The sequence below is a fragment of the Gossypium hirsutum genome, chromosome D12 (genome assembly GCF_007990345.1).
Source record: "Gossypium hirsutum isolate 1008001.06 chromosome D12, Gossypium_hirsutum_v2.1, whole genome shotgun sequence".
In the NCBI taxonomy this organism is placed as follows: Eukaryota; Viridiplantae; Streptophyta; class Magnoliopsida; order Malvales; family Malvaceae; genus Gossypium; species Gossypium hirsutum.
In genome coordinates, this window is record NC_053448.1 from 12,861,147 (window position 1) to 12,881,668 (window position 20,522).

At 35.6% G+C, this 20,522-nt stretch overlaps 1 non-coding gene across 1 annotated transcript; it reads left to right on the forward strand.

The window, feature by feature from the left end:
* Positions 1-7,633: 7,633 nt before the first annotated feature.
* Positions 7,634-7,740, forward strand: LOC121224811 (small nucleolar RNA R71). Its single transcript, XR_005922555.1, has one exon. It is a non-coding gene; the product is annotated as a small nucleolar RNA R71 (small nucleolar RNA).
* Positions 7,741-20,522: the final 12,782 nt, after the last annotated feature.

Sequence of the window (20,522 nt, forward strand, 5' to 3'; positions counted from 1 at the left end):
TCTCAGAGATCCCTATACATTTTATTTTCACCAGGATGGATAACATAAGGGCTATTATGTGCTTCCCGAAGAATTGATTGCCTTAAATCCATATCGTTAGGCACACAAATCCGATCCTTGAAACATAGAACCCTATTACTGTTCAATCCGAAATTAGAAGTTTCACTTGCTTCAACCTGACGAAAACGTAGAATTAGAGACTCATCACTCAACTGTTTGGCTCGAATCTAATTAATCCAGGTGGTTTAACCTGTAACTCAGCTAGCAAATTCCCATCACTGAACAAACTCAGATGAGCGAACATCGTTCTTAAGTCAGTTATCGCTCTACGACTAAGAGCATCAGCCACAACATTGGCCTTACCGAGATTGTACTCTATCGTGCAGTCGTAATCCTTAAGCAACTCAACCTATCTACGTTGCATAAGGTTTAACTCCTTTTGAGTTAGTAGATACTTAAGGCTCTTGTGATCGGTGTAGATGATACACCTCTCACCAATAGATAGTGCATCTAGATTTTTAGAGCGAAGAGAACTGCAACCAACTCAAGGTCGTGCGTAGGATAGTTGCCATCGTGTGACTTAAGCTATTGGCACGCATAAGCTACTACCTTATCGTCCTGCATCAGAACGCACTCCAAACCGACGTGCAAAGCATCGTTGTAGACAACAAACTCCCTACTAGACTCAGGATGTACCAGAATAAGTGCTTTCGTTAAAACGAACTTGAGCTTCTCGAAGCTCGCCTGTTGCTCGTCAAACCACACAAATGTAGCGTTTTTACGTAACAGTTTAGTGAGGAGAGCTGCGATGATAGAGAACCCCTTGACAAACCTTCAGTAGTAACGTGCCAAACCTAAGAAACTTCGAAGCTCAGAAACATTTTTCGCCTTTTTCCACTCGGTCACAGCTTCGATTTTCTTGGGATCAACTCGGATCCCCTCGGCAATCACAACATACCCTAGAAATGTAACCTCTTGCAACCAGAACTCAAACTTGTTAAAGTTAGTATACAATTGTTCCTCACGGAGTATCTATAAAACTATTCGAAGATGCTTGTCATGCTCATTCTTTGAATAAATCAAGATGCCATCAATAAAGACTATTATAAATCGATCTAGATATGACTAAAATACTCGGTTCATCAAATACATAAATGCAGTCGGAGCATTCGTCAATCTAAAGAGCATAAATAGAAATTCGTAATGTCCACAATGGGTCCTAAAAGCAGTTTTATAGACATCAGTTTCCTTAATATTGAACTGATGGTAACCATAACAGAGATCAATTTTAGAAAATATAAACGCCCTACGAAATTGATCAAACAAGTCATCGATCCTCGAAAGTGGATATTTATTCTTTACTGTCAACTTATCCAGTTGACAATAATCTATACACATTCTCATAGATTTGTTTTTTTTCTTAACAAACAGAACCGGTGCTCCCTACGGAGACACACTCGGTCGAATGAACCCTTAATCGAAAAGTTCCTAAAGCTGAGCTTTTAGCTCCATAAGCTCTTTTGGTGCCATGCGATAAGGAGCAATGGACACGAGAGTTGTACCCGGTATTAACTCAATACCGAATTCAACCTTCCTGTGTAGAGGTAGGGGTGTGCAAAATTCGGGTAAAATTAAAAAAATTTGGTTAACCGACCGAATTCTGTTAATCGGTCGGTTAACTAAATTTTTTCGGTCGGGGGTCGGTTAATTATTTTTTAATTTTTCGGTTAACAGTTAATTCAGTTCGAAACCGGTTGATTAACCGATTTTTTTCAGTTTAATCGAAAAAATTAATAAATAAAATTATAATATATAAATAGGCCCACTATTCACCTAAACCCAATCCAAACCCAAGTATTTAACCCAACCCAATTACCCAACCCAACCCTCACAAAAATTACAAATAATTTAATAAATAAAAATAAAATTCTAAAACTAAAACTAAAGTCTAAAAGTCTAAAAATAATTTAATTATGTAGTGATTCAATTCGGTTAATTCGGTTAATTCGAGTAATTTAGTTAATTCGGGTAATCCGGTTAATTCGGTTAATTCGGGTAATTCGGTTAATTCGGTTAATTTTTAACCAAAAATAAAAAATATATAATTTTTGGTTAATCCGGTTAACCGACCGAATTAACCGAAAAAATTTTGGTTCGGTTAATGGTTAAAAATTTTGAAAGGTCGGTTAATTCTGTTAATGTTATTTTGGGTCGGTTAACCGGTCGAGTAATCGAATGAACACCCCTATGCAGAGGTACACCCGTAAACTCCCCAAGGACTACATCTGGAAAGTCTCTCACAATTCTTACATCTTTGACAGAAAGCTTTGCAAAACTAGAACCAGATACAAACGCTAGGTATGCTTCGAAACCTTTCCAAACTAGCTTTTCAGCTACAAGAGCGAAGATTACGTTAGAGAGGTAATCTTGACGCTCACCAATCGTAATGATCTTGGTACCGTCATCAAATCTTAGAGTAACCCTCTTAGTGGCGTAATCTAAACTGGCCTTGAATGTTCCATGAGCCAATCCATTCTCAAAATCAGATCAAACTCTCCAAACAACAATTCCATCAGGTTAACCAAAAGTACCATGCCTTGAATCTCCAAAAGAAACCCATCTATATACTTTGTCAACTCGGGCTGACTAACCCAAGGGACTGATTACATAAATCTCTCTAGCAGTACACTCAGCAGAAATACCCAATTTCACAGATATAGTACTAGATACATATGAATGTGTAGACTCAATACCAATTAGAGCAAAGTATGAAACAATATGAATAAAGAATGTACCCACTATAACATCAGGGTCGTCTCTATTCTCGCGGCGTCTCACTGCATACACAAGAACGACTGTCGTGCCTCAGTCTGAACTATATTTCTATCTGGTGCTTTCTAACCTCTGCCAAAACCGTTACCACCCTTGGCCATACCACGACCCCTAGGTGGCTGCTGAGCTACCCTCAGAGGCTGAACGAGACCCGGAGTTGGAGCCTGTGCAGAAACTTTCACCTGACCAGATCATTGGGGACAGTCTCGAGCACAGTGATCTATCGATCCATATCGAAGACAAGCTTCCATCTTCCTCCAACACTCTCCCGGATGGCGCCTCCCGCAGTCGTTACAGGTCTAAGTCTTAATCGATGTAGTTGGAGCCTCAATCGTTGAAGGCACATCAAACTTCACCCGTTTCTTGGGGCGTTGAATAGAATTTAGAGGGACTTGAATCCCTCTTAACCTTACTCTGGCCTATTTCCTGGTCTCTCCTCTCGCACTCAGTGCGTTTAACCTCCTTCGCTATCTTTGCTTTATCAACCAAGGCTGCAAACACTCGCTCCCGTTGAAGAGCTATCAGAACTCTCAGATCATATTGCAGACCTTTCACAAACTGTACACTCTTATCATAGTCAGTCCCAACCAGTGCTCGAGCATACTTGCTCAATCTCAGAAAATCGGTATCGTACTCGGCCATAGATCTCTCACATTGAACTAAACTTATAAACTCGTGCCTACGACTCCTCCACATACTTGTTTTGGAAGGCATTTGTAATATCCCTAAATCGAGTCTAGTATTTTCGGTTATATTTTTCAGGTTCCGAGTGTGAAACTAGGAATTTATAAGGTTTCTAGTAATATTTAATTTAATTTAGGAGGTTAATTTCATTTAAAATCAATTAAATAATAATCCAGAAAAGTAAAAAAAAAGTTTCAAAAATTAATTTTAAAGATTTTAAATAATTATTAGTGAAAATAATCAATTTGGGTTGAAAAATAATTTTAAAATAATTTTTATTAGGGGTAATTTGAGTAAAATTTAAATATTAATTAAATAGGATTTAATTGTAAAATAGGGAAAATTTTAGAATATTTATATGGAAAATAAACCTTAAAATTCAAAATTTTAGAGGAAAAGGATTAAATGGTAAAGTAAGGGAAATGTGGGAGTGGCCATTAAGTAAATTCTCCAATTTTTAAATTTCTGGTGGGTGGTTTCAGTTGTAAAACTAATGTATCTAGCCCACTTTTCACACATTTTAATCAAATTAGAGAGCTTTAAAATTTGTTTTCTTTGCATGATTTTAAAGATCTATCATTAGAGAATAGGTCCAACCAATTTCCTTCTCAAAATACTCTCTCAATTCACCCGAAATTATTCTCAAAAGTAGCCAAAAATATTCTAAAATTTTTCAAGTTTCTTGAATCAAGATTTTCAATAAACGAATTTAGAGTGAATCAAAGGTAATATTTAATCCTAAACTTGTTTTTATGATGATTAGAAATATTTTTACACGATTTGGGAGTCAATTAAATGATTTTTACCAATGTCAACTTCTTCCAAGAACACATGGTTCTTTAATGGTGGATATTAAATTTTGAGAGGAAATCCACAAATCAATGAATTTTCCAACTCAAAATGGATCTATTAAAAGGTTTTTGATCTTATTTATCAAGATTAAACATGATTTGTGAGGTAATTTAAAGAAATCAAATTTTATCATTTTCATGAATCGATTTTTTGGAATTTTGTGAAATTGATTTAAAGATGAAATTGATGCTTAGTATAAGTGTCTTTGGTTTAGTATTGATGATTGAAAGTGTTTAGGAGGGATGGAGATTGATTTTGTGAGGAATTGAGTTTTCGACTTGATGTTACAAATCCGGTAAGGTATCTTTGTGAAAGGATTTTGATTAGTATAATTAATTAAAATTTGTGTTTATTATAGGATTAGAAATGTGGTAATGTCTACTTCACCTCTTTTGAAGCGCCAAATCTTGAAGAGGACCGAGATAACTGAAATTGAAGCTTGGATTTGCTTGGTTGATCACTTATTTGTGGTAGAATAAATAGTATAGTGAGTGTTTCTAAGGGTGATTTGGTAAATTGACCCTCATTTATGTTTAATTAGTTACTTAATTGATGATTTGAATTGATTAATTATAGTTGAATGGCTGATTTTTGCAAGATTTATATTATATGTACAAGAGTTGAATTTTTTTTGAATAATGGTAAGTAAGCATTTAGGTGGTTTTGTGCAATTTAATTAGGTTAATTATATTGATGATTAAAGTACGTTTACTGGAGTTTTTGATCATGATATATTGGTGCTACAATTGGTAATTGAACATTGGAAACTGACAAATGAAATGGTTGATTTATTTGGATTTTGAATGGTTATGTTACATGTTACACATAAGCATTTTGTCATATTAAGTTGAGCATAATAATGACTGATTTATATGCTATGTTTGACTTAATATATTGGCAACATGCATGGTGGATCCATTGGATATAGTTGGCATGCCATAGGATTTGTGAGTACTCACCTTTATTTGTGACATTGTGAGCATAAGACTCTAGGTGACCTGATTTGTCTAGAGTAGATAAGAGAGTGTTGAGCATGAGTCTCCACTCATTAGGTTATTTGAGGAGCTATAAGGGAGTGTGTGTTTCGATCTTCTCAACTCGGTGGACTATGTTTGATATTTGTGGGAGTTCAGAGATCTGTTTATCCAATGTATGATCACTCGATTAAGCCATAAGAAATGTATGCCAATATATTTATGTGTGATTATTGTTATATCATTCCATGTTGGTAAGTCATGAATAATTGATTCTTAATATTGATAAAGCATATGGAAAATAAATTGACTTGCTTCTTTATTATGACTGATAATGATTGATTGGATGTGATTTAAGCATGATTTGGATGTTGATTTACTAGTCATTTTTATTAACATTCACTGAGCTTTTTAAAGCTCACACCCTCACAATTCGTGCAGATAATCGTCGGGCTTTAGGAGCTGAGGAGCCGAGCAAGAGAGTTCCAAGAGATTTAGGCTTGGTAGAGACTTTATTACATGTTTTAGAGATTGTAATCGGGCCTGTGGAACCTCTAGGAATTAGTTTAATTTTGGCTGTAAGTGGACTTTAGACAGTGGACATTTTATTTTGGATGGTTTTATAATAATTTTGAGGCATGTTTGAGTTTAATTATTGAATGATTTACGGTGTATTGTTGCTTGATAACACAGTGATTGATAACACGATGTGTGAGGCATGAAAATTATACTAACGATTGTTTAAATGAAGCTTCCATGGAGTGGTTTACTAGTGACTAAGTTACGCCACTTGATTGATTTATTCGGTGTTTGTTATGCATGAAATTGATTTCCTAATTCTATATAATTGAGGCTTAATTGATGTCAATAAATTCAATTGAAGGTGTATGTATAAGTATGTTAATTTATCGTAGTTAAATCGGGTTTAATTGGCCTTTAAAATATGTGAAATCTGGTTTTAAAAAGAGTTTTTCGCAAAAATAGGTGCAGTGGTTTTCACATGGGCGTGTGCCTATCCACACAGACGTGTCAGGGGTTTCACACGGCTCTGTGGGTAAGTGAAATAGGCGTGTTGAGACTGGAGCTATCACACACTGGCGTGTGGGATTTCCACACGGGCGTGTGTGATCTGCTTACAAGTTTTTCACGGTGCGAACATGGTCGATTAATGAAACACGGTCTGGGGGACATGACTGTATGGGTTTTGGGGGTTTGAATTTTTATCTTTTTAAATTAGTGTTCTAATTTGTTTAAGTTACAATTTAGTCCTAAAAATTGGTTAGTCTAATTAGAGCCTTAGATGATAAGAAAACTTAGTAAAATTTTAGGATTAGTCTCGTAATGGGTAAAATTTGACCGAAACGTACTTAATTTATAATTTGGAAGTGGTCCTGATAGTTTGAGTTTGTTACAATTTAGTCTCTAATAATAAAACTTGAATTAGACATAGTAAACGAACTCAAATTAAGCTGAAATTTTTAGGATCGCATTCTTTTGACTAAAAGAAGGTTAGTAAACACTTATATCTAAATTGGGTTAGTTTTACCATAGGTGGTAAAATAATGAAAATGCCATTAGGTTAAATGACCTAAGAAAAGTTTAAAATTGGCTCATAATTTGCTTCCGCATTAATAAATAACTAATAATTAGATAAGATTGAGGTGTTATAAGGTTGGGGTGTGGCTTTGGTGGTCGTTAGCCCAAGAGTCACTTAGGTGGCTAATGTAATACTTCGAGTTCGAGTCGGTCCGTCCTGGTCGAATTTGGGGTGTCACATTAGGTGGTAATAGAGTTCTAGGTTTAAAACCTTTGGTTAGCCCAGGTTTCTTGAATATTAATGATCTTGGATTATGATGTTTGCTTGCTTGTGTTGATTAAAAATTTCGTATTTTTTCCAATTAGAACTATTACCCATAAAGTCAACTTGCTCATGCTCAATGTTAGACTTCAAAGGTAAGCATTCTTGACTGACCATACCCGTTCCAGTTACATCACATTGCATCATAAGAATTGCCTGTTTCTTTAGACTCAAACCATCAATTTTTCTACCAAAAGCTTCAACCTAACTTGCCAACATAGTAACTGCATCTACATAAAAAACACCAGCTGCCTTGGTAGGTTTTGCTCTCGTAACTTGCCACTGATAATTATTCAGTGTCATCTCTTCAATAAACTTTTGGGTCACATTAGGTGTGTTTTTATTCAGTGTTCCTTCGGTTGTTGCATCAATCATTCGCCTAGGCGAGAGATTCAAACCATTATAAAAGGTTTGAACCTGTAGCCACAAAGATAAACCATAATGAGGGCACATTCGTAAAAGATCCTTAAATCTCTCTTATGTATCATAAAGCATCTCAAACTCAGATTGGGCAAAAGAAGAGATATCATTCCCCAGTTCAGCTGTTTTTGTAAAACCTCCAACCTGTCTCCGTTCCAAATTAGGGTTACAGAGTATTACCGAGCAAAGAAGAACATTTAACTTCACAACAGAAACAATTATACAATTTAAATGTTAAAATTTAATAATTGATTCTAATCATGGTAAAAATACACTTACAATCTTTAAATTGAGCCTACGGGCCCCTAAAAACAATTTGGGAACATTTTGGGATCAATTCAAAACAAATCAGAAGATTTTGGGAAAACTTGAAAAATTTGAAAACATGGGCTAAGGTCTGGACACATATCTCAGACTATGTGGACATTCGAAGTTTGGACACATGGCCATGTCCTAGCCCGTGTACCCGCCTGTGTGAGTATTCAAAATAAGGCCACACGGCTGTGTCATAAGTCATGTGCCAAACCGTGTATGCATTCGATGTTGGGTCACACAACCGTGTCGTAGGCTGTGTGCCAGGCTATGTTACATTCTGACTTGAGACATACGACCGTGTCGCAGGTCGTGTCTTAGACTGTGTAAAACCTGCACCTAAAACAATAATGACACACGACCATATGGGGTGGCCGTATTTGGCACACGGCTATGTGACAACCCATGTCCTAAGCCGTGTGTTCCATTTTTAACCCTTAAAATAAGCCAAATCAAGCATCATTTGTTGCATACTAAGACACACCATAACTAGCTTATTTTACATGGTTACTAACACATTCAAAACACCAAGAATATGCCAAATATTCATTCATCCTATGTATAACCAATATGCCATCAAAAGGCACCATAATTCACACACCTAAACAATCCAAAACTAAAGTTATGTTCTCATGGCATAAGCATATACCAAATTGTTTGTATTTAAGCTCAAAAACCATACATTAACTCATGTCATAACATACCGTTCTCTTCTCATTCAAACACATTCACATATACCATAATTCAAACACCTTTGTAAGTTTATACTAAGTGACCAATTAGCACAAGAAGATCATTAACACACCAAGGTCTAAAGCATAATTACATATGTGCTATTACAAAACATAAACATCATTTCATCACTCTAAATAATACCACATATAATACCCAATCAAAACATATACAAATTTCACCTATTACATGCCATATAAGCCAAAAGTAAACGTTTAACAACTACCAAAAGATATTCGGATAGTGTGACTTCTTTGGGTTGATCTGATCGCTCGATTTCCACAAAAGCACTATCTACAAGAAAATAAAATAAATAACACGAGTAAGCTTCTATAAAGCTTAGTAAATTCGATGGTTAAATGATAAAACTTACGAAAATAACATAAAAATTTTAATAACAAGATTAATAGTCTGTGTTTCCTGTCATCCATAATCCAAACGGTGGGATTATACATAAACGAGCACGAGATACGTTTAATTATAACTATACGAAATCATTTAATATCAAGTCACAAGGCTATCAAGAATTCAAGAACAATTCTCAAACAAACTCAATAACAAGTCATTTAGCACTAAAAACATTGCCCAATGAATGATATACGGATAAGAGTACACAGTTATCCACCCGAAACACACTAAATGCTCAAACGAGCTAATCCAACGAGAAACAACCCTTGGCACCAAGTACCTAGCTTGTAGGCTAACATCCCTCCGATAACACACCTAGGCACCGAGTGCCCAGCTTGAAGGCTTTACATCTGCCCCTAGTAACACACGAGAATCACTGTAATATAACACGATAGTTCACAAAAAATGTTGAACCTCGGTATACTCAGTGTATAAACACAAGTCAAGTGTCATCACCTTATCACACACCAATATTGGACAGTGCACATTATAACCTATTGGCATGCCAATCGTACTATTCTGCAACCTTCCTTTCTCCTCGATTATCTACTTGTTCTTGATCTATAATACGATTTATTTCAATTATTAACTTCAATTTCATATAATATTCAATTCAATACATATAACTTCTTATTTACAATTTGCACATTTCCCTCAAACATTTACATTTTATACAAGTTCATCCAAAACCCAAAAATTACAAAATTAACCTAATTTGAACACAACCTATACTAGCTGAATATCTAAAGCCCCTATACAACCCTCTATATACCATAATTTCATAATATTTTCCTTAAATTTTACCATTTTCTCAAATAGATCCTTAAACACCATTTCATAAAAAATCCCTTAACAAACTATGTTTATTCAACAATCAAGTTTAATATTCTATCAGCCTATGACACAAACATTTCAATTTCATTCATGGAAAATCCATAAATTTTTAACAATTTTACAAATTGACCTAGGTTAGCTAAATTAACCTAAAATGATAACAAAAACATAAAAATCATAAAAAAACGAGACTGAAATACTCACACATGCATGGAAGAATCCTAGTCGAACCTTCAAACCTCTCATTCCATGGTGAAATCAGTCCAATAAAGAAATGAATAAGATGGTTGTTTTTCTTTCTTTGTTTAATTGTTTAGTTTATTTAATTAATTACCAATTTACCCTTAATATAATAACATGGAAATTAACTAAATGTTAGGCACAACCGTCCACTATAAAATCAAATGGTATAGTTACCATTTAAATCCACTTAATTAAGCTTACCTAGTTAATTAACACCTTTAATTAATAGAATTCAACTTTTGCAAATTTTATGATTTAGTTCTATTTACCTAATTAGCTACATAAATGATAAAATTTCTTAACCAAAAATTAGTACGACTCAAAGGACCTCATAAACATTAACACACATCAAAATTTGTGGTCATGAAACCACTGTTTCCAACACCACTAAAAAATGAGTTGTTGCAATTTTGGCCAGTGGAAAATACTTCAATAGGAATTTCTCTGTAATTTGAGCCTAAGTAGTGATGGAACCCCATAGAAGTAAATTCAACCATTGCTTCACTCTGTTCCTTAAAAAAATAGGAATAATCTTAGGCGTATGACTTCATAAAAAATACCATTGATCTTGAAAGTATCACAAGTTTCTAAGAACTTCGCTAGATGCGCATTTCGATCTTCATCTTGTAACTTATCAAACTGAATATACTGCTGCACCATCTGAATTGTATTCAACTTGATCTCAAAATTATTTGCAGCAACAGTCGATCTAATGATACTAGACTCAGCCCCCAGTTAGAGTTGGCTTAACATAGTAATCCATCGTCAATGGAGGAGGATCTATATTTTTGATAACGTCTTTTTTCTCTTGATTGTTTATAACAATATATTGTTGGTCTTGCCTTGCTTCTCTAACCTCTTTTCAATTTCTGTGAGCAGTTATTTCAATCTCACTATAAAAAATATCAGTTCCAACAGGTTACCTCTAGTCATAAACCAAAAGAACCTGTCAAAGACCAAATAAAAGTGAATCAAAATCTCAAAATTAAATAAAAAACAGAAGTAATATAGAATAAAATAAAAAATGATTAAATTCATAGAAATAAGATTTTCCTAATATTTTAGTCCTTGGCAGCGATGCCAAAAACTTAAAGTCCACTAAACTAACTAATAAATCAACTAAGGCAAGTACAACTATCAGTCAATAGTATAGTTATGATGAGCACAAATATCGTTCCCTCGATAACTGCAATTAACTAACAAATGCGTCAAAGAAATAAAACACAAAAAACAATCCAATATCAACCAAGTGACAAAACAATACCTAGGTAAGAATCCACCTAGACTTCATCTATAATTCTCAATGGAATTTATGCAATTTCTTTGCCTAGTTGATTTGATCTATAGAAATCCCTAATTTATGCTAATATCTCTTTTGAGCATAAGAGCAACTACCTTTAGGTTGATTAATTAAATTTTTTTCTAATTAAAACCCATATTATAGTATTAATTCACTCTATGGATCCCCCTGTTGGATTTCGCTGTAATCCAATAAATTTATGTCGTCCTATTTATAGGATTGCATGCAACTCCATCCAATTATGCAAGATCTAGTCACAAAAATGGTTTATTCAACCTCAAACTTATGTACATGAAACATGAATTAATACTCTAGAATTATCAACCCAAGAACAATTAAGCATTCATAATTGAAAACAAAGAACTAAAGTTTTATTGTATAAAATTATAAATAAAAAAATAGAATCCATCCTAGGGTTCATCTCCCCTAGGTATTAAGAGAATTAGTTCATACTTGCAAGAAGAAACACAAAAAAAAAAAATATAACCATTAAAATAAAAGAAACCCATGATAACTCCCTTGGAAATCAACATGGACACTTGAATCTTAATGGAGAACTGTAACGCCCCAAAATTTGAATTTGTGTTTGTTAATGTCTGTCAATAATTAAATATTTATATCTGTGGTTAAGTGTTTTTCTTATATGTTTGGGGTTAGGGGTTCAATTCATATTGTTGGAAAGTTTTGTGGTTATGTTTTTAAATTGACTTAATCCCTATCCTTAAACTATCAACTTAAGTTTAATTCTGCGTAATTCTATGTCAAGAATGAGCCTGCCGATTTGATGGTTAAGTTTTTGTATACCTTCTAGTTCTATGTTCGAGTCTCTGCATATGCGCCAAGGAAATGTTTTTGCTACTTGGTAAAATTGTTAGTTATAGCTTTCCTGAATTAAATAGTTTTTTTTCAACAAAACATTTCTTCCTTTATCCTCTTACTGTTCTTCTCATCTTCCTCCTTTCTCTCTTCTCTTTTCTTTTTGTTGTTTTCGTAAACTGTTACTGGGTTGGATTGGGAGTTCCGCGTTACACTTTGTGTCGATTGAAAGGTTATTGTGTAAGTTCCGTTGTGATTATCTTTTGTTTTAGTGAGTTTTAATTTATTACCGTTCATTTTGTCAAAATGGATTTCCTGCTTGTTTGTTCGAATTCTCTGATTAAGCATCCGATTGGTTTCCTGTTTAGGCAAGCATCCTATCGAAGACGTTTCTTCAACGTATTAGGCTCGTTTTTCACTCTTTCGTGCATGGTGAGCGGTGAACATGGCTATCGATAGCATACGACTGCGTGTCTGGCTGTGTGGTAGGCTAAATGGGTTGCACAGTCGTGTTCCAGGCCGTGTAACTCACTATTTGCAAAATAGAGTCACATGGGAAAGGGACACGAGTGTGTGTCTAGACCGTGTAACTCATTGCTTGCATATTAGAGTTACAAGAGCCAGAGACACGGGCGTATGTCTAGGCCGTGTGAGAGATATTTTTGAGATTTGAGTCACTCGAGCGTGTATTAAGCTATGTGCTGGATTGTGTAACTCACTATTTGGACCTACACGACCGTGTACCAGGCCGTGTGTGACATTAAAAGAGCCACACGAGCGTGTGGGCCAGATTGCTAAAATTTTCCCTAGGGCCGTAAGAGTCGTTTGAATCGAATGTAGACCTTCCGTGGGGTCTGTATGATTTGAATTAGACTGTAAAACTTGATATCCAATGTTCTGAGGTTAAATGATTGATATTCTGTATGTATAATCGATGCGATAACTATTAATGATAATGATCCGTATCATCTGATCATAAAGTGTATCTGGTTAACTATATGTACATCTGTGATATCTGATATCTATAATCTGCATTTGCATTGGTTGGGGTTGATATAAAGAAGGAAGTGTTGACAGTTTAATGATCTACCAAATTGGGTGGCTAAGCCACAAATCTGTGTCTGATTCTGGCGATTTATTGCATATTAATCCAACAGCTAATTTGTAATCACTCTAAAATGTGTCATACCAACACTAATTCATGTGTAGGGCTGGATGGGTACGTGGTACCCTATATGGTGTGTTAGGATAGTTTAAGATGGTGTGTAGTGGATGGGGGTAAGAAATTGCATCTGATTCTGATATGTTTTGCATCTATATCTGATATGTTCTACACCTTATCTGAACTGGTACGATAATACTGAGCATCCTCTATTTCTGATTCTGTATCTGAGTTTAGAAAATCACTGTTAGATGTATATTGATGTCTTGATTTATTATCTGTTAGACATATTGTGCTATAAACTCATTCTGGTTGTTGACTGAAATACAGGTAACCCGCAGACTTAGGAGGCTTGGCGTGTCAAGAGCTTGGTCATTTTACTTTTCTAGATATTTTTCTGTATATTGAAAATTTAAACTATCGTGTGTTTTATCTCGGACTACGGTTCGTAAGCTTGGACTTTCATGTTGGTTTGACTATTTAAATGGTTTCTGTTCGACGAATTTTAAAATACTTAAAGGTGGCTTTTCCTTAATGTTTTAATGTAGCCTCCAAATTTGGTCTTATCGTCTAGGCCGAGTATGGGGCGTTACGTTTAGTGGTATCAAAGCCAGGTTTACAACACTCGGGCCATGTTTTCTAGGCTCTTGTTTGTGTTTTTTTGGGTTTTACTTTGATAAAATGTGTTTTAAATAAAATTCTGATTCGAAAACTCTGATAACTGATTTTCTAAAAGACCAAGTTTCGACGCCGAACCTGTAAGTATTATTGCTTAGTTATGTCGTTTAGTTGAAGATGTTATGATGTTTGATTCTGTTGCTAAGTTAAGTATTTTGTTATGAACTGTCATATGAAATCTGATAAAGTCTCTGAACTGATTTGAGCTCTTCTATCATTGTAGATACAGTGATAGCATGAGTTCACAAGGTGGGGGTGGACGTGGTGTCTACGGGTGCCGTACGCGCCAAGGAAGAGCTTGAGCTGAGTTTTCCTCAATGGGCAGCTTGCCTAATATTGATATTAGTGAGTCGATAGGTACTCCTACTACTGAGACTGGTAATAACCAGCTAACCCCAAGAAACTTCTGACCTTAAAAATAGTCCTCGGCGGTTTCCAATCCAAAATCGTTTCAACCTTCTTTGAATCAACCCCAATACCCTCAGCTGAAACGACTGACCCAAAAAAACCACCTCATGAAGCCAAAACTCACACTTGCTTAGCTTTGCATACAACTGCTTCTCCCACAAAACTTGTAGAACCACTCTCAAGTGCTCATCTTCTGGTCGAGAATACAATAATATATCATCTATGAAAACCACTATGAATCGATCTAGGTAGGAATAGAAAACTCAGTTCAGTATGTATATAAATACGACAGGTGCATTCCCCAACCCGAATGGCATGACAAGAAACTCGTAATGACTATACAGAGTCCTAAAAGCAGTCTTCATCACATCTAAATCCTTAACCTTAACCTTAACCTGATAATACCCAGACCTAAGATCAATCTTCTAGAAAACCAAAGCTCCCCGAAACTGGTCAAAAAGATCATCAATCCTCGCTAGCAGATACTTATTCTTGATATTATTCAGTTTGCGATAATCGATGCATAGCCTCAAAGTCCCATCCTTATTTTTCACGAACAACATCAGTGCTTTCTACGGAGACACACTCGGACAAATAAACCCACGATCCAACAACTCTTGCAACTGCAATGTCAACTCTTTCAATTCCTTAGATGCCATGCAATAGGGCGCAACAATCACCGGAGTAGTACTGGGATAGAGCTCAATACCGAACTTAGCTTCTCTATTCCGCGGTAATTCAGGTAACTCTTTAGGAAACACATCTGAAAAATCACAGACAGCCCGAATCTCATCTGACTTCATCTCCCTACTATCGGCATGCAGGATATAGGCTAGATAAGCTTTGCAACCTTTCTGGACCAACTTCTTAGCATGAAGCGAAGAAATCACATTCAACAATAACTCAAACTTCTCACCAACAACAACAAGTTCCAAATCACCAGCACCACACGGAGTCACAAAATTCGCCTTGCAATCCACCTTAGCCCGATGCCCTAACAACCAATCTATACCCAAAATGATGTCGAAACCATAAAACGGCAACTCAAGAAGATCAATCGAGAACACTTGTCCTTGAACTATTAGAGGACAATGACAATAAACTCGATCGACCACTACACCATCACCTAGAGGGCTCTTAACAGTAACACTCAATCTAGATGTCTCTATAGCAATCCCCAACTCTCTAGCTATGTGTCTCAAGATAAACGACCTCGTTGCACTAGAATCAAGTAAAGCTAGCAGAGGAAAAGACTGTAGCATGAAAACATCTGAGATAACATAAGTGGCCTTTCTAATCTAGGGCTCCCTCACTGCATAAACTCTGGCTGGACCACCATTGCCACCTCGTGCAGTACCACGCTGACCAACACCTCTACAACCATCACCTCTGGCACGACCTTTCCCTCGAGTTAGAGTAGGTGCAGTAGCAATAACAATAACAAACTAATCGCGAACAACAACGGTTCTCCTCGGGCAGTCACTTACATAATGCTCCATCGAACCATAGACAAGATAAGCACCCGTGATCCTCTAGCACTCACCATGATGACGTCGACTACAATGCTAACATATTGACCATGCAATAGCCCCCTAATCAACAGGACCAATTTCAACTCTCGCAGCTTGCCTATCCTGACCACGGCTACCAGCAACACATCATCTAGATCTACCAAAACGACCTTTCTTACCCTTACGACCAGAACCACTAGCAGCCTCAGTCAACCTCTTAATAGCTCTAGATGAAGCAACTTTGGGCTTCTACCCCAAAGTCTCTTCTAACGTACGAGCCTTCTCAACTAACTCGTCGAAGACCTCGATATTCTAAGCAACCAGATAGAGTTTAATCTCTCGATTTAGCCCGAACTTGAACCTCTTACAACAATTTACTTTAGAAGACACCAACTCAAGAACATACTGGCTCAACCAAACAAATTCAGCCTCGTACTCGTCCACCGACAGAGTACCTTGAACAAAATCCACAAACTCCCGTCTCCTAGCCTCGAGATACTGTTCACTCATAAACTTCCTCTGACCAATACTCTACACGTGTCAAATCACAGCCCCTACCACCACGAAAATATTTACCACCAAGATCTCATAAATGCTCTAGTGGCAAACCCTGATGAGCCGAAGCAACATTGGCACCAGCGATACGCTGTAGTGCTCCTACCATCTCAGACATGAAGTGTTCGACGTGGCCCATCTAAGCATCGTCCCGCAACGACGCATCGTATTCATACTACCCGAATCAAGACACGGAGGCATTACAACTATCGCATACTAAAGAGAAAGAGTAAAGAAAACGTACCAAGAGTGAGTAGCGGTAAGAGATCCAAGATTTAACTAAGTACAATTCCTATAGGGCATTGTGTTCTTAATTCTACCCAAGAACAATTTATATCACAAAGATCATGAAAAAGAAGACATCCTTTTCAGGCTATAATCTTCTCTATTTCTAGTTTCTAGAAATGTTGTTAAGTGATACTCGAAATCACTGTTTGTGTGATCTCAGAGCCATGTATCAAGAGTTATGTCTGAATCCTCTGACATTCCTTATTGCTCTTTAGCTTAAGAGGTAGTTCATGGGTTTTACCGCTCGTGTTCGGTCAATCCTGTAATGATTTCAGCAAGAAACTCGATGATGTGGATTCAGAATCTCGATAGAGATTCTAGGGGGTATAACAATACTTATAACCCAAGATGGTGGAATCTTCCAAGCTTTTCTTGAGGTCGTCAAGGAAATCATATATCACAACCCTCTCAAGGCTTTCAGCACTCATATCAACAAGAGAGGAAGTCAGATCTCAAAAAGATGTTGGTTAAATTCATTTCAGTTTTTGAAACTAGATTTCAAAACACTGAAGTAGCTTTGAGGAATCAACAGGCATCTAGTCAAGGTCTCGAAAATCAGATTGGCCAGCTTGCTAAATTGGTTTTAGAGTGATTACAAGGTATTTTACCCAATAAAACAGAAACCCACCCAAAAGAGCAAGTCAATGCAACTGCTTTGAAAAGTGGAAAGGTGTTAATAGAGCGTGAAGAGAAGTTAAAATAAGAATTTGTTGAGAATGATGATGGGGTTGAGGATAGCAAGAACGAGCAAAAGTCGATGCTTAGAGAATACAAACCACCAATCTCATACCCAGCAAAGTTGCAGAAATATCACATGGATGAAAAATTTGGTAAATTTTTTTATCTTTTTAAATGATTGCATATTAACTTACTTTTTGTTGAAGCTCTTTCGCACATGCCCAAATATGTTAAGAAATTTTAAAGAAGCTTTTGACAAACAAAAGAAAGTTAGAGAAGCTGTCCACTATGGAGCTTAATGAAGAATGTTCAGTCATTCTCCAAAACAAACTACCTACCAAGCTTAAGGATCCAAGGAGTTTTACTATCTCTTATTTTATTGGTAGTTTATCTGTTGAGAAAGCTTTAACTGATTTTTTGTGCCAACATCAATTTAGTACCTTATAAAATGTTTAAGCAACTTGGTCTAGGGGAACCAAAGCCTCCTAGGATGAGCATTCAACTAGTTGACAGATCAATTAAGTATCCTAAGGGTATTATTGAGGATGTGCTTATTGAAGTAGATAAATTTTTACTCTCTGTTGACTTTGTGATACTTGACATGGACGAGGATGTTGAGTTACCTTTGATTTTAGGCCGACCCTTTTTAGCCACTGCTAGACCTGTTATTGATATTGGTAATGGTAAACGTGTGCTGAAGATAGGTGATGAAGAGGTTAATATTCAAACACGTAATGTTATGAGAGTTTCTAGTGAGCAAGATGATACTTGTTATTCTATTGATTCTATTGATCATGCAGCTTAGCATTCTTTACAGAAAATTACTCATGAAGTCATGTTGGAACTGTGTCTTGTTCAATGTGATAGATGCCATAGGATAGATGAAAAGAGAATGTTGCAGCTCAATGACCTAGATGAATGACGAGAAAATGTTTATGAAAACTTAAGAATGTACAAAGAAGTAACAAAGCAATGTCATGATGCTCATTTAAAGAGGACAAAATAATTCATAGCTAGAGACAAAGTGCTGCTAGATGATTCAAAACTACAAATGTTCCCTGTAGAGCTTAAGTCAAGATGGTCAGGTCTTTTGATAATAACAAAAAAGATGGTCAAGTCCATTTGTAGTAAAACATATGTTTCTATATGGACAAACTGAGGTAACACGTCCTGAATATGACATGTTTAAGGTAAACAATCATAGTCTTAAACTCTATATTGGTAGTGATGTTGATAATGGGAAAAATGAGTTTCAACTCTAAGATCTCGATTGATCATATGTTAAAAGGTGAAGTTGAGCTTTAAACTTTAAATAAGCGTTTCTCGAGAGACAGCCCAAGTGTTTATCATTTATTTAGTTATTATTTTATTTATTGCATGTGCTACATATCTGAATTTTATGTTGATCTTTTGTTCCTTCATTTTTAGTTCTTTGTTTAAGAAAAAAAAAGTGAATGATTTTGCTTGAACTACATGGGATGAAAAAATGGTCATGTGAGCCGTATGAGTTGGCCACATGGTCGTGTGAATACTATAGTGCAATTTTACTTTTTACAAAAGGCACATGGCCTAGAGAGATGCATACGACCTGGAAACACAACTGTGTGGACCACACGGCCGTGTGAAGACTAGAAAGGGTTGTTTTTGGAACCACATAGTTCTCGAGAATTACACGGCCTAGAGAAACGACCGTGTCCCCTATTTTTCAAAACGCACCATTTCATTTTCTTTTTATTTTCATTTTATTTTTTATTTTTCTTTCTTTTTTCCCTTCATTTTCTTTTTACATCCCCTTTGTTTCCCAAACCCTACTACCCTTTCTTCTCCCCCTCTTTTACTCCACCATTTCTTTTTCTTTCTTCCCCATTCTTCTCGTTTTATTTTTTATTTTTTTATTTTTTTGTTTTTTCTTCTTCTTTATTTTTCTATTTTCTTTCTTTTTCTTTCCCCTCCTCAATGTCGACTCTTCTTCCTATCCCCCTTTATTATTGTTATTATTCACTATAATTTTTTTTTGTTTTTTATTTTTATTCTGCTTTCTTTTTACCTTATTATGTTTTTTTTGTTTTCTTTTGATTGTTTCCAGGATAATTGTACTTAACTTCGAATCTCCAGTGCTTCAAGGGCAGTTTCAGTTCTCTCCTCATGTTATTATTTTATGTTTTTTATTATGTTTATCTTTGTTTGTACATTGAGGACAATACCTATCTTAAGTGTAGGGAGGATTTTATACTTTCAATTGGCTTAGTCCTTGAATTTCTTCATGTTGCTTAAGCAATTTTCTTAATTTTTGCATGCAAGTTATCTTTTCTAAATCTAGAGTTTTTATTGATTCCGCTTTGTGATAATTTGTAGATTCGTATGCATTTTTTATTTATATTTTAATGCATGAGAGAGTTAAGCATAATAAGCTGTTTTCAAAAAAAGTAATCTTAGGTCTTCTCCCTAAATTTAATAATTGTCTTGAATTATAACTTTACAAGTTTTAACATGAAAACCATAATTTTAGTAAGCTTTTGAATCTATAGAGCATTTATCCTTTCGTGATCATTTTTTTTATTTTGAGTGTGTCAACTAGGTTTGTTATTCTGGAACTTGCTTCAGTTATGCATGTCAAGACCACATTAATGATTTGATATACTGAGATGATAGAGAAACTTAGGATTTAACCCATTTAACCTTTAAATAGCCTACCCATTTCATTGCCCACTAGTAAACTGCATTGAGCCTAATCTCTTTTTGTTTATTTATCCCTCATTCATTTTAACCCTCAAACCCTATTAGTTTTGTGAATTACCTTTTTATTGCTTCCTTTTAGTTGAGATTAGATTTTGGTAAGTTTCCTAAATATGTTCGATCATTCGTATTACTGAATTTTCATTGTGAAAAAAAATGAATGAAAAAATTTAAAAAAAGAAGAAAAAAATTTTAGTCTATCTTGTTCAATTGAGAGGTCAGTATTCATGTTATAAGCCTC